Raw genomic sequence first — 16341 nt, 5'->3', positions numbered from 1 at the left:
TCCCATATATCCTTCGTCACCTCCCACTCCTTGTAAATCTCCACCTCCACCTCAACCTCCATCTGATGATGGTTCGTTGAGTCAACCGAGTGGATGTTTCATGTTCACCTCATCCCCTTCCTGGACAGAAACAGATTTTCCTCCTTTGGAATTTCATAATTCCCAAGAAAGGACGACACATCGGCATAAAATTCCAGATTCTACTACCATTCTCCCTGATGGTAGTACCAAAGCAGTGTCAGCAGCAGAAGCAGCCATAAATTGGCAGTCAGCAAATTCTCTGGCTCAGAACAAAATTCTTCAGAGAATTGCTAACTCTCAGCAAAATTTGGAGAATGCAATTCATAAGAAGTTATCAACCCTGGAACTTCTTATCAGAGATTTGCAGCAGAAAATTCAACAGGTTCACCAAGAACTTCTTCAGATGGCTTACGCCAACCAAGCATTCTCAGCAGCTTTTTCCCATAAGGATGCTGAAATGAGGCATCTCAAGAACCAGCTTCACTCACTTCAGGCTCAGCAGTATTCTCAACAGAAAAATCCATTTGATATGGTCTCAGCGTATCCCCAACAAAGTTTCTCTGGGTATCCTCAAATGTCTCAACCCTTACCATTAAACCCTACCTCAATATTTGGTGATTCAAGCTCCAGTCTCTTTGGAAACCCGTCGGCTTTCCTTCCTCCACCAAAAAGACCATCTCCACCAAAACTTCCTTTCCCAAAGCCCCAGATAAAACCTACCCAACCTCCGGTAGTCATGTCTCTACCATCTACCTCTACTACGGCACCAGATACCTCCACTTCTTCTAAACCATCAGATCCACCATCTGACCCAAATTCCAAATTACCCCAATTAATGGTCCAGCCAGTTTCTAGCCCTTCCAACAATCCCATATCCACCTTTCTTCATACCTTAGCCACCATGCCTGAAACCCCATCTTCAGAACCAACCATTAAGTATGATTCGGATATTGAATCTACTGATTCTATGCCGACTCCTCATGTTTTCATGATGAACCCTGAAAACCCAGAAGAAGATGTCGAAGACCCTATCATTGAAGAGGGTCCTGAGTTTGAAACACCTCCTGAAATTCCAACCTTTGATTCCTTCTCCCATGCCAATATTCATACCCAAGGATTCTCTTTTGATACAATTCCCCCATCAAAATGGTTGGATAAACTCTATGAGATTCATGCCTGGTGCACTGCAGCTATGATTTCCCCAAATGCTACGCTAAGTATTGTCATTACTAAGTGTACAGCAAAATTTCTTGGCCGTCTCCGTCAATGGTTCTTAGCTCTCGGTGAATACCGACAGTTACAACTCAAACAGCTGCCAACTCTTGATCAATTCATCTCAGTTCTGCATACTGATTTTCTTGGAGACCACAACAACACAAAGGAATTCGTTCGAGAAGAATATCTCAGCATGAGATGCTGTTCATTTAAAAGGAAAGATCTCGAGACTCACTATGACCGTATGTCTCAGAGATTTTATCTTCTCAACGGAATGGATGATGTCAATCTCAAGCAAGCTTTTCTCAATTCCCTTCCTGAACCATTGGGAAATGAGACAACAAGGCTCCTCCAGACAAAAGGATTGACGCTGAACTCAACCTCTCTTGGCGGTATATATCAGCACTCTTTGATTGCTTTGGAAAAATTGTGCAATCATCAGAAATTCCTTAGAACTCTTGAAGAACAGGGTAAGCTTCTTGGTAAAGCTTGTGATCGGCCAGACCTATCCATAAAGTGCAAAGACAAGAAGTGTACTTGCCGTCCCTCACACAAGAAGCCCAAACACTTTCAAAAATGGAAGTACAAATCCCCTGGCAAATTCCCCAATTCTTTCAAGTCTCGCAAATTTTCACGTAAGAAAAAATGGAAATTCTTCAAGAAGAAAAAGTTCAGAGGGCAGCGAAAGTCTGATCGCTGCTACATATGCGGAAAGAAAGGGCACTATGCAAAACAGTGTCCAAACAAAGCAGCAAGAGACAAGGTGATGAACTCTTTGGCTCTCATTGATGATGATCTCGAAGATGCTGATATCGAGTCCCTATTTTCCATCAATGATGAAGCAACAGATGAAGCAGTTCTTGCATTCACTTTTGATGACTCAGACGATTCAGCAGAATCAGATGACTCTTCTGATGATCCTGACTCATTCCCTTATGAAGTCCAAACAATTGGGTTCCCCAACATCATGCTGGCTCAACCTTTAGCCAAAGTCAAAATTTTGCTTGGCAAATATGAGAAACCCATACCAGTTATCGCTTTCTTTGATACTGGTGCAGCAGCCTCCATTCTCAACCCGGCAATACTCCCCAGGTCTTACTGGCAGTCTTGTTTCAGACCCTTTACAGCAGCCAATGGAGAAACATTTGTTATCACTCTGATAAGTAAGCCTATTATCATTCAACTCTTCCCTGGATACACCATAAAACATCAAGTCTATGGTTCTGATCTCCCAGGAAAAGATTTATTGTTAGGCTTTGATATTCTCCAAAATCTCAGCAAAGTTTCTTGGCTCAAAAAAGGATTGAAATACAAAAATTACTTGTTACCCTGGACCACTCAACCAAACCTTTTCAGCATAGAAACCTTTTCCTCCATAAAAGAAGCCATAATCAAAACCTCTTGTGCTGAATCCCATTCCCAGTTCCTAACCAAATGTTCCAACCCGCTTTGGAAAAATTCAGATTTCTTCATTTCTCTTCCCTTTAAGAAAAATGAAGACATTAACCCCACCAAAGCTACCCATCATGGAATGAACCCAGAACACTACCAGTTTGCTCTTCAAGAACTCCAGCAACTTCAATCAGAAGGTTTGATTGAGCCCACAACCTCTCAGTGGGCATGTGAAGCATTTTATGTCAACAAAAGGACAGAGCAGATAAGAGGAAAACTTCGTCTGGTTATCAATTACCAGCCTCTTAATCATTTTTTGCAGGATAATAAGTTCCCTCTTCCTCGAAGAAGTGTTCTTTTTGCAAACTTGCCTAAAGCTCAGATTTTCTCCAAATTTGATCTGAAAGCAGGTTTCTGGCAACTTGGCATTCATCCCGATGATCGTCCCAAAACTGGATTTTGCATTCCAGATCACCACTTTCAGTGGACAGTCATGCCCTTTGGTCTCAAGACAGCTCCATCATTATTTCAAAAGGCCATGATTCGGGTATTTGCTCCTATATTATCCACAGCTCTTGTCTACATTGATGATATCTTACTCTTCTCCCCAGATATTGAATCCCATGTTGTTTTACTACAACTTTTCCATTCCCTTGTCCAAACCCATGGCATTATGCTCTCAGAAAAAAAGATGCTTTTGGCCCAACCTGAAATTGATTTTTTAGGGATGCATATCTCTAAAGGTCAATATACCCTCCAGCCTCATATAGCCTCCCAGCTTGACCACTTTTCAGATGAAAACCTCACAGTCAAACAAGTTCAGCAATTTCTTGGAATTGTTAACTATATGGCTGATTTCATCCCCAACCTTGCTCAATACCGTACCCCTCTCTCAGCTCTACTAAAGAAAATTCCTCCTCCCTGGTCAACCCACTGCACTAAAGCCGTCAAAGACCTCAAAACCATAGCCAAAACCCTTCCACCATTAACCATACCTTCAGAAGGAAAGAGAGTACTTCAGACAGATGCCTCTGATCTGTATTGGGGAGCAGTTCGTTTGGAAGAAGATACAGAACAAAAACGCAAAATTTGTGGTTACAAGAGTGGTGCTTTCTCTCCAGCAGAACTTCATTACCACTCCACTTACAAAGAAATTCTGGCCATCAAGAAGAGCATTGAAAAGTTTGAGTTTCATCTAATCGGTCATCATTTCCTCATTGAGACTGATATGATGAGCTTTCCCAACATGCTCAAGTTCAAACAGAAACACCTTCCAAAGGCACAGTTACTCAGATGAGCAAATTGGTTTTCCAATTGGAGTTTTGATGCTGTTCACATAAAAGGAAAAACAAATGTCCTCCCTGATTTTTTATCAAGGCTCAAAAAAGAAATCAACCAGTTTTCAAAAACAAAACCACATTTCTTTGTTCTTAGTTGTTTTCCCATGATTTCCTGTTTCCATCCGGTCGATTTTCCTATCCACCTTCAGTGTCATCTTTTAGAGTTAACCCTCCTTTCTAGATGTGTTCAAATGTGTCAAAACCTTCAACATCTCTGTATTTTCAAGTATGGTCTTGATGAGTGTCCCATAAAAGGTCTACCTTTTCATCCTATCTATCCTTTCCTTACTCCGTTTGAGATCTCCTACCATAATGTTTTTCATTTTAAGAAAGAAGCTTATCTTCTCTTGTGGTATTTAGTTGATGTCTATACTATAAGTATCTTTTTTAATAAATCAGCAGTCTTGGTATATCTGGCTCATGCGGCGTTCAGTCAAGTCCATCCTCCAGAAGATTACTTCCTGAAATTTCTTTTGCTCTTTGGAAGCATACCATTCTGGCAACAGAAATTCAGGAGCACCCCCAGCAATCCAGATGAAGATCTCCAGTTTGCCTTTTGGACAAGTCGCAACAACAGGAGTCACCCTAATTCAGATGGTTCTATCACCTGGCGAAAGGCATATCACACTATATTCCTTTCAACATATCCAGTGACCCAAGGAAAGTGGATCGACAGTAGAAATTATCTTGTCATAACCCAAACACTGTGTTCACTCAATGGATTGGCACTCACAGACGTTCCCTCATCTCTCCTCCATTATGAGTCTGCAAATTGGAAATTCAATGATACTTATCCGGAAGAATGACGCCAAAATATCCGTTATCTTTTAGATCAGTATCACCTCACAGACAGGACCGAAGACTCTTCTGGAAATAGTGAATCACAATAACACCAATGTGTTCAAGCCAGCTGTCCCTTTTGCGTTCTATAAAGTTTCAGCCTTTTCTGAACAGGGTGAAATTATTATGTTTTACTATTGTTAGTCTTGATATTTGGTTGTTCGTAGTTTGACAGTCTTCAGTAGCTTTAGGCTTTAGTCTAAAAGTGTATAGTAGTTTGTCTGTAAACTACTGTAGCAATTATATGTGTGTTACTGTGTTGTGATGCGTGCAGTGATGTAAGCAGATGTCTTGGCTGCCTATATATAGCTGAGCTTCTCACCGTTGTAAGTAAGTTAGGGAGATATCAGTTCAAGTTAATAATATCAGTGTACTCCTCATACAACTCTACTCTAGTATTCTCCCTCTCTCGTGATCCTAACCTACTTTGTGTTTGTACCCACTTAGTGTTGCATTCTCTATCATTGTCTCCGACTTTATTTTTTTATGTCCAAATCTCCTCATTTGCATATAACGTTTGTAGAAATTTTTCTACTGGGCATGTGTTTTGCTCAAACCTATCATTCTTTCAGGTATAACTCAAGAGCATTAGCATGGAGTACTTGGCGTGCATATCATCTCATCCTTCTGAAAGTGAACATCAAGGAAACAACTCAGATATCTTTATAAACTCTTTTGAGAAGACATAAATTGTAATTTTCATTTAAATCCTTGGTTTAAAAGTATTGTAATTATTTAACTTATATTTGTCTAAACTTTGAAACTTTGGGGCTAAAGTGCCATTGTTGTAATCTTTCGAACTGGATCGTACTCAATAAATGAATATGAGAAAGTCTTTTGGGTTATTATAAGTATACTGCGGTGGTTTTCCTTTTAAAAAGTTATTATTATTGTTATGTTAAAAATCGAGGGCGTGACAACTTGGTATCAGAGCATCAGGGTTTGAGTACTTTGAAACCGTGGGGAGACTATAGTCTCATTGGGTTCAAAATCATAGCAAAACTTTTACATGACATGTGTGCTTGCGTGAATGAGTCAATACATCGGCATGACATTGCATTTACGATAATGCAGATTGTCAAAGCATGGTTGGCTTATGTCGGGAAAATTGGACGTTTGGTCTCACGATGGAGTTGTGGTTGTTATTGTTGATAGTTGTTGTCGTTGATAGTGGTTGTCGTTGATTGTGTTATGTTTTCAATCCTTATAGCGCGATGCCGCCGAGACGTCAGAATAACCTTGCTAGGGAAATCATAGCAGCACTTGCAGAGTCGACTCTTTTGAATTCAACACTTAGGGCTAACACGAATGACCATGCCATGGAAGCGATGAGGGCATTTCGCCATATGAAACCACCAGAGTTTGATGGGGAGAATAGCAATCCTCTTGTGGCCGACCATTGGCTTGCACAAATTCGTAAAATCTTCAACGCTCTTAGGATTACTGAAGATGACCTGCGAGTGAGTATTGTGGCCATTCAACTTACTGGCGACGCGAATGAGTGGTGGGAATCGGTTTTAGGAGCAAGAAGAGATGCTAGGAGAATGGCAAGAGTGGTTAATCGAACAAATGAACCAGATGTAGAGAACTTGACTTGGGCTGAGTTTGAAGAACTTTTCGAGAATCAATATTTTCCAGAAACGTATCGCGAGCAACTTAGAGAACAATTCGAGAAACTAGAACAAGGTAATATGGCCGTCTCTGAATATGCTACGAAATTTCAGTCTTTGTCTCGTTTTGCGCCGGAGTTAGTAGCGTCAGAAGAAAGAAAGTGTAGGCGTTTTGAAAAGGGATTACACCCATCCATTAAGTTGTTCATAGTAAGTCAACGCATTGGAAGGTTTTCTGAGATTGTCGAATGTGCAAGGAGTGTTGAGAATCCAGCGGGTGCACAGAGAGATGTAGAAGTGTGGGAACTTAAGCAACCGACCGCTAGTGCGAGTTTGCCTTCAGGAAGTTCTGGGAGTAATTTCCTCCAAGCCCAAGAAGGACTACTAGGTACTTTCAGATCTCAAAAGCTCCTGCCTTTGAGTAAGTATGACTTAACCACTGGCACCACAACCATCTGGACCAGGTGCTTTTTGAGGATTGAGAGACGAGAAAGTGTCCTTGATTTCTTTATCAGTGACTTCCAACACCATGTCCAAGCTTTGAGAAGGGGAAAGTTTTCTTGTGATGAGTTGATCGACTCTAGAGGATCCAGAATAATCATTCAGGTGTTTTGTGCCTAACAATTTAGTGTAGTAGTTGATGAAGGTATGTTTCACCAACTCAATGTCCTGGATTACTGATCCATCCACCAAAACCAATCTAGAGATTCTGTTCCTCTTCCTGGAATTACTAATGGATTTGAAGAAAAAAGATGAATATTGATCCCCCAACTTTAGCCACTGAATTCTTGACTTTTGCTTGGCAAAACTTTCTTCAGCCCTAGCAAGTACAAGGTATTGCTTGCACAGTTCTCATTCCGTGGCCTGCTTAGAGGGATCACCGGGATTAGAACCAATATCTCTTTGGATGGCGTCCAATTGTTGTTTAAGGGAGGCCACTCTTGATGACAGATCACTGAACTCATTGGTATTCAAAATTTTAAAATCCCCCTGTAATTGCTTAAGTTTCTCACAGACACAAAACATAGGGTTACCAATGATGACCTTCCCCCAAACCTGCTGAACAGTTTCAAGGAATTTAGGATGCTTAGCCAAAAAATTGAAGAACCTGAAAGGTCTTTTCCTTGGAGGAGAGACATTTGTCAAGTACACAACAGCAGGGGAATGATCAGACACTCCAGGGCTGAGAAAATGAGCATTGGACCAATAGAAATCTTTGATCCAACTCTCATTGACCAGGACCCTATCAATCTTGGTGCTAATGTTTGCATCCCCAAGTTGATTATTAGACCAAGTGAAATGGCAACCAGAGTACCTGAGGTCAACTAATTCTAATGATTGGAGGCAAGTATTAAAATCGTCCATCCAAGGCATTCAAGTCCTATCCCCACCAACTTTTTCAGAGAGAGACCTTATGGCATTGAAATCACCTAAAACCACCCAAGGGGTTACAACACTGTGCTGCTGAAGATCAGCCCAAAGTTGTTGCCTATCTAGGTAACAGTTAGCCCCATAGATAAATGTGGCATCAAAAGAGTACTGGCCATTACAAGAGTGCACTTTACAATGTATGTACTAACTAGATTGATACAGAACTTGAACATGCACAATCAATGGATTCCAACAGATCAAAAGTCTCCCCACAGTGGAGCAGGGTTGATTACGAACAAAATTCCAATGAGGGAGCATTGAGTTGACAATTCTAGAGACCTTGGGATCTTTGATTTTATGTTCAATGAATCCAACTAAGGAAAGATTATTTTTAAAGACCAAATTTTTTGTCTCCCTCTGTTTGAGAGGATCATTAAGACCTCTCAAATTCCAAAATCCAAAAAGTATAGGTGAGCAATCCATAAAGTAATACTATAAATAACCACAATGTTACAAATCAGTATAAATAAGAGTGGATAGCAAAGCACTGATTTAACTATATGTGGACAAAAGGTACCAATATAGAGAGTTACTTCCCTGATCAGTTGGAAGAGCTTTTTGTATAGCTCTTCTGTCTCCCTATCTGTCCAGCTTTGGTGGAGCCTCCCTTCATCAATTTTATATCTGATCCAGGGTCAGGGGGTTCTTGATCCCTAAGCTTAGCAGCTATTTTTGTAGCCTTCTTAGCAGCTGATCTGGATAGTGGAGCTGCAGAATCCAGCTGCTGAGTGAAGGACTTTAGTTCTTTATTACTGCCCTGCCCCTCTTCGAAGTTACCAGATGGAGGCAGTGGTTGGGAAAGCTGATCTAGGCAATGCATTTCTTTGTGATTGTGCTCAAGAGTAGTACCAGTGCTGGGAATGTTGGTAGAGGGAATGTTGGAGGAGCTGATAATTGCAGGGAACTGATGACTAGGATCTTCAGTTTGAGTTTGGATTAAGGGTTCTTGAGAACTGCTCACAATTCCTACAAGCACTTTTCCTAACTCATCATTAGAATCAGCAGGCTCATCTGTTTGGGGATCAGTGATAACATTTTTGGTAGGGGGGAGGAAAGGTTACTAATGTAGCATTAGGACATGATTGAGAAGGGTCAGTTCTCTATTGCCCACTACCCACTAGAGTCCAATCCTGATTGGGTTGACTGGAGGTTGATTGAGGTTTCTTAGAACACTGGATGGTAGAGTGACCACAAACTTGGTAGTGCTTACACATAAGGGATAATACCTAATATTCAATAGGCACTACCACTGAGTTTCCCTCCATTGTAATTCTCACATCTTCCGGAAGGTCATGTTCAGCACTAATTTCAATACAGACTCTAGCACTAGTTGATTTTGTTTAAAGGAGGCCTGGTTGCTTTGAAGTTTTTGCTGTAACTTGGTCCACATGTAGTGGTTTACCAATAGTACTAGCCACTCTGCTCAAACATTCTTGGTTCCATAGCTCTAAAGGTAAATTGTGCAATCTTACCCATGCTGGAATATGGGAGGGTTGCTCTTTGACTGGTTTCATCATTCTATGCCAGTCCTTAAGAACTAGGTATTTCTGAGAAAGGAAATAAGGTCCGCCATCCAATACCTGTTGTTTGGCCTCTTCATTTCTGAATTAAAACAGATAGCACCCTGCAACATCCGGCTTAACCGCTACAAACAACTCTTTCCACTGGTACCTAGCCGTGGAAACAACCAAAGGGTCCGGCATTTTCCCATCAAGGAAATGACCTACTAAGTATCTGTTCCACCTACCAACATCTGTTAATTCAATGTCTATCTCAACCTGTGCTTCCTTACCTCGAAAAAGATCAGGATAGAAATCAAGTTTCAGCTCCATTGATGGACTTTGTGACTGTAAAAGTGATGCCCAGTTTTTTGGTTTGGGTTTATGAACATTTGTAGTTGGCCTGGGATTGTTAGAACCTTGATGAGGTATGGCCATTGGAGGAACCGAGGGCACATAATATTTCTTAGGAGACAGTGGATGCCTCGGTTTAGTATCCTCTTCGCTATATCCCAAATTGGGATCCCTTTCCAAGTACAGAATACCTCTGGCGTTAAAAAGAGTTTTGGGATTACTATTTGAAAATGGTACCTCTTAATGTTGGAGTGTAATGACGAGTGTGCCTCGTGCTTGTTCCGCTGCTTCCAGAACCAGGCTTTCCTCGAACGCTGCTTTTTGCCGAGAGAGACTGGGATTTTCTTGTTGTTGTTGTTCATGTTGAGCTCTTTCCTCTGCTTCCATTAACAGATCTTCCTCAAATAGGGCTTGCTGTATTTTCCTCGCTGTACCCGATATAGGGCTACGTCTTCCAACCCCAATAGGAGAGGGATTGGAAGTCCCTGGTAATGAAGACTATGGTTGAGAGCCAGCAGAAAAATCAGACATCGGCCTTTTGAAATTAGGGTTTTCTGGTTCGGAGCCCAGACTTGGTAGAAACGCTATTGAATCTAAGGTTAATGGAGCACCCATTTCTCTATGCTTCCTTCGAATTTCATTTGAGTCAAGAGCTTTAATGCCCAAACCCTCCACGAAGGAGATAGTGCCGTCGGCCATGGTGAATGATCATTGAACATCGAAGATTGACTCAGGCTTTTCAGAAATCGCCATTTGTCCCTCTCTTGAAGAGAGAGTTCAAGGAAAGTTGTCTTGGTTGCATATCCCGAACTTCTTCAAAATGCAACGCATAGAACCCTAAATCGTTAGTCATCTTCCACTCATGAATAGCTAAACTCGCAAGATGTGTCGATTTTCTACTCAGTGCGTCCGCTACCACGTTTGCCTTACCTGGGTGATATTGCAACTCAAAATCGTAGTCTTCTAAGTGTTCCATCCAATGGCGTTGTCGCAAATTAAGCTCCTTTTGAAAGAACAAGTATTTTAGACTTTTACGATAGTAAAAGACTTCGAACCTCTCACCATATAGATAATGACGCCAACTCTTCAAGGCAAAGACGACTGCTGCAAGTTTTAAGTCATGAGTAGGGTAATTCCACTCATGGGTTTTTAGTTGCCGCGATCCATATGCCACTACTCGCCCCAATTGCATCAAAACGCACCCTAACCCCTCTTTCAAAGCATCACAATACACAGAGTAACCAACTCCCCATTCGGGCACAATCAAAACTAGTCCAGTAGTCAACATTCTCTTCAATTCTTCAAACAACTAATTGTAAATGAAAATGAGCGAAATAGTAACAGGGAAAAAACATTTTAAAAAAATGCGATTTTCGGTTCAATTGAGGCGGTTAGGGCTAACGGGAACGAAGTCTGGATCCATCGATGGAGAACAACGCATAAAACTCGATCTGGTTGGAATTCTTTTTTGCACTTTTTGGGAGGAGCGATCGATGGGGATGAGGATGAGGATTGGTGGCGGCAAGAGTTGTTGTGAGAGAGAGAGAGAGGAACGCGGGAGTGTCGGATCGCCGTTCAGACAGGGATATGTTTGCATGCAGAAAGTATCTTTCCCAATGCATGTATTGTATTGAGGCGGAAGAAGTATTGAGTGGGACACGGCTTTCTTCGGAGGAGTTTTATGGGTTAAAAGCTACTCTTTGAACGAATACGAAGTTTCAACTCACTGCGGATCACAACTCCACCATTTCGTTGATGAAGTTCAACCTACAAAGTGATTTGTGAGAGCTTAAAGAAGTTATATGAAAAAGATGTAGACTAAATGAGAAAAGCATAAATGGGGCTTGAATTAAAATTTTCACAAATAAATTTCATATCCCGGAAGTAAAAGTTGGGTAGAAAAGCTTGAAGACATGTACCAAGGCATTATCTTTCCGCTTGTCCGCACATGTAGCCTTGCATTTTCCTTTTTCCATACGGTTTACCTGTAGTTTTTCCGCAGCTATAGCTTCAGCACTTCGTTTTCCTTTCAGCAAACAGATAATATGTACATGGGTAAGGTAGAGATGAACAATATGAGGAAATGATAAGATAAAAGACTCAATTGCTGGACTTACTTCATGAATACGAATGACGTTGAGTTCTCACTCATCGCGGATAACAACCCTGACATTGTTTTTTTTGGAGGAATTCAACATATATATTGATAAGCCCTCTATAATGTAAATAATAGGGCTTATCTCTCTCATTTTTGTCACACACAAGTGCATAACTTGCTTGATTTAAACGATATTGCACGAAAGGTGTGTTTTTAGTGTTTTCAGGTGAATCACGTGAATAAGGCGTGTTTTGACGCCATGGATCAACTCTAAGGGTATCCGTACACCCGAGGCCATGTGGCACTCCATCATCGAATCCCAAGAATGATGAAAAGTAACTTCGGAGGGTGTGCGGGACAACGGAAGCCCAAAGGACATGGAAAGGCTAAAGAAACAAAGGAGAAAGAAATCTGTCCAGCCGCTACCCGTAGTCCCAAAATGGTACTACCCGTAGCCAGTGATCAGAAGTTGTGTCAAAATTGCAAAACGAGACTACTACCGGTAGCCCAAAAATGGTCCTACCCGTAGCACCTGAAAATTTCTGCAGATTTTATGCCCGACTTTTGGACATTTCAGGGGTAGTTTAGACTTTTGTATCCCGAATGTTTGGGACTATAAATAGTTTTTAACCTCATTTTGAGAGGATATCTTTCATTTTTAGCCCTAGGAACTTCTCTCTTTACCTCCCTCTCCCCTCAAACTCTTCATCTCTCTTCAAAGGAGATTGAAGAGTTGGGTTTTGAGGTATTTCGTCTTCATTAATGTTGTAGGTACAGTTGAGATCTTTCGTAATCTTAAGTTTATTTTCGTTTTTATCCATGAATCGTATTTATCTTTTTATGCTTGTTCTTCATTCTTGTTCTATGGTTGAGTAGTGATAAAGGCTTGGTCATGGGGTGATTTCTATCTCGTGACTTGGGTAGTTTAATGGCTTCTTTTATTTCTTATACTTAATGTGGTTTGTGAATGAATTAAGTTCATTTTTATGTAACAAAACCTAGGGTTGTTAACCTCTTTGATTATGTGTAGGCAAGGACTTGATCTCTTGCCACATATAATGCTTGGAGCTATGTCACTCTAAGTGTTTGCCAAAATGCCTCAAAGAACTTGTTGAACTTTAATCTTTGGTCTAAACTTAGGGTTGTTAACTTCTTTGATGCCGTGTCGACAAGTCTCCTTGGCACACGGCATGCTTGGAACTTTGTCACTCTAGGTGTTTGATAAAATGCCTAAATGAGTTCATTTCCATCTCCAAACCTTGTTGTATGAGTTAAACTTGATTTTCATGGTTAAATCTTCCGAGTGAGATCAAATGGCAATGACTCTCACTTGAGTTATCGAAGAGAAGCATTGAACGACCTAAGTTATGGGCGGAATAAACCCCTAGACCTTGCCGCTTTTAATTTCTAGTCAAACTTCATTTTCAATCAAGTTAGGAGGTAGAGAGAATTTCAATCACTCAAAAGTTGGCCGTCTCAAAGCCGAACCTAAAGGTTGGTGGTCCTAACGCTAAAAACCCTTCGTAAATCAAACCTCCGGCCTAGCTCCATTGGCTCCCTGTAGATTCGACCTCGGACTTCCGAGTTTATTATGCTACAACGGACCTAGCCCTACGCTTGGGGCGCTCTTTACTAGGACACACTTTGGTCTCGCAAGCATATATACAAAGTTATTTGGGAGGTGAAAAAAAAGTTAGACGAAGAAGATGTAGACTTGCAAAGAAATGAATTAAGGGAGCCTTCAATTACAGTTCCTTACAAGCGCTTGTTAGCTTGTTCAACATGAGAAAAAAAATAAAGCATATGAGAATTCATAGATAGATACGCCAAGTATGCTTAACTTGTATTGGGACTAGGTTCGGGCTTCATGCAAGGCACGAATGTCATGGCCGTTGAAGAGGAATTTTTTTTTTTTTGGGCCAAAGATTAATGCTGCTTTTGATGGATGAGCGAAAAGCTTAACCAAAAGCTTCCTCTTTGGTTAAGCGAAAACCAAAAGGATATTACGTACATGGTGTAAGTTACAAGTTACAAAGTTAAGCACTGTGCGCATACATTCACAAGCATAAGTTAACATAAGATCCATATTTACATTAAGTTTATAGAAAGTTTAGGGCATCGATTCATAAGCAGTCCTAACGATAAACATAATTATATAGGCCAATATGAGCAAGCTACTGGCAAGTTTTATGCTTCAAAAGAGTTTCTGCAAAACAAATGCAGCAATGCACATGGCACGAAGAGTTACCAAAGTAAGGTTAGAACAACTGGACTAAAACCAGTCATAAAGTCTTTCACGATCATTGTGGCCATGGAAGATGATGACCACGAACTGAACAGTAGGCAGCATGGTAAGCATGAGGTAATCAAAAGGGTGCAGATCAAGGACAGCCAGGAATTCATTGAATGCTTCGGCATTGAGGTGAAGATTGTGAATTGGTATAGGCCAGGTGCGATTAGCCATCTTATTCACCATTAGCTAAAGCCCGAGAACATTAAAGGCATGTCCAAGTCAAGTTTTGAAGGCAATATTGATGATAATTGTTCTGCAAACACAATACGTCCAGGTCTCAAGGAGGAAGATCAAGGGGATGTACATGAATGTGATAGTTTTATGGTCTTTTTTTTTGGGGTAGATCAGCTTGAAATAGAAAAAAAGGATAGCCAAATATATAGCCTACAAGGGGCATACCCTAGAAGGAAACAAAAGAAAGAAAAAGAAGAATATAGAAAATTGACTTTTAAGCCAAATGGCTACAATATACTAAGATAGAGGATACTAGTTGTTTCCATTCCAGCTAAAAAAGAGAGAACAGAAATAACGAAGCAATTGAGGACAACATGGAAACATAATGGTTACTGATGCCATTTTCCTTAGCATTCAGATCATTTACAAAAGGAACATAGCACCATGCTATGACTGAGATTTGGAATCTAGGTTACAATCACAGCTTTGCAGGCCACCATAAGGCATAACCACAGCTTTGAACCACCATTTATGTAATAGCAGCAACTAACCATCAATATCAAGTGCAACACACAACTCATTTAGCTGGCTTTTAAGTTTTAATTTGGAATCAAAATAATTAATTTGAAGTGTTTGCTTTGAGATCTTCAATTTTGGAAAATTTCCTACAAGGTAAATGGATATGGATGAGTGTTCGAGTTTTATAGAGAGTTCTTTGATCTTCTTTAAATTAGTAATTTGATTGACAATTTGCAAATCTTGTTGGCCTTTTTTGGCAGTGTCCATTTGTTTAAATTTATTCTTAGATAGTAATATCACTTATCTTCATTCCACATGAGAAACCTAATTCAGTCAAATTTTTCTGATATCACTTATTTAATTCTCTCTCTCTCTCTCTCTCTCTCTCTCTCTCTCTCTCTCTCTCTCGGTGCTATAACAGAAAATGGAAGTAGGTTGTTCCTTCAAGAAGCTAAACTATATGGCTAAGCAAATTTGGAGAGCATGATGTGTAACACTAAGCTTGATGTGGCAACCTTGGTATGTCAAACCTAAGCATGAGGTGTAAAAACAACAAAACAAAGAAGGATGTAATTTTTCTCCAAGGTTCCTAGCTCTAGATTAGGATACCAACTCACCTCTCTTCTTATCTTTTGAATCGGTGAAGAAAACAAAATAATTACAACTCCTCTTTAAATGGAAGAAATATGGGGTGCCATATATTTGCATTAATGTGTAATTGTTGAAAAGACAAACCAAATAAATGGAATGATTTCCCTACTTACAACAGCTCCCATTATTTTAAATTAATTTATTATATTGTTTCTAAACTAATAACAAACCACAATTATTTGGTACACCTAATGACATGTGAGATGAGATTGCATATGAAATGCCATGTCAAGTGCGATGCACGTCGATATAATGGACGGGTGTTACAAAGATTTTCAAAAAAGATGAACAAACTATATCCATTTTAACCAGCAAAGTAAAAACAAATCAAACTAGTGTGTAAATCAATCCATTTGAGTTACCTGTTCGGATTGTCCAAATTGGGATACATGCAAAGCCTTCCCATACAAAGAAGACGGTATAAGCTTCTTTACCTCGACACAGCCGCATAATTCGCCATCTCCTTGCGGGTAAAAAAGTAAAAGAAATCAAATGATAAGAATTAGCCCGATTAACCAAACAATTGGCAAAGCAAAAGAGGGAAAACTAAACTTAAAGAAAGCGTAGACAGAGGTAATATATAAAATAAGAGAGGAAGAGAACATCTCGGTCAAGGTTCTCATGGCTTCAAAAGTTACAGAAGCAGACACCATCCAAAAGCGATAGATGTATTCCCGGCTACTATATATGGCAACTAACATCCACCCCCCGACCTTCTATTCTCTGTGCTAGGCCTGTCAATGGACCGGATTCGATCCGAATTCGATAACGTTGATCCGATAATCCGAATCCGATAATCCAAATATGGATCGGATCGGATCGGATCGGATTATATCTGTTATCAATTCGAATCCGAACTTTTTTTTTAAATTTTTTTAAAAAAAAATAGTGAATTTTTTATTTT

At 40.2% G+C, this 16341-nt stretch overlaps 1 long non-coding RNA gene across 1 annotated transcript; it reads right to left on the bottom strand.

The window, feature by feature from the left end:
• Positions 1–11243: 11243 nt before the first annotated feature.
• On the bottom strand, positions 11244–11885 carry LOC131298487 (uncharacterized). The gene is made up of 3 exons (XR_009190521.1): positions 11820–11885; positions 11622–11728; positions 11244–11469 (listed from the first exon to the last, which is right to left on the bottom strand). It is a non-coding gene; the product is annotated as an uncharacterized LOC131298487 (long non-coding RNA).
• Between the last annotated feature and the right edge of the window lie 4456 nt (positions 11886–16341).

The sequence above is a fragment of the Rhododendron vialii genome, chromosome 8a (genome assembly GCF_030253575.1).
Source record: "Rhododendron vialii isolate Sample 1 chromosome 8a, ASM3025357v1".
Lineage (NCBI taxonomy): Eukaryota > Viridiplantae > Streptophyta > Magnoliopsida > Ericales > Ericaceae > Rhododendron > Rhododendron vialii.
Note: the sequence above shows the minus strand (reverse complement) of the source record. Positions and strands in the feature narration are given on the sequence as shown.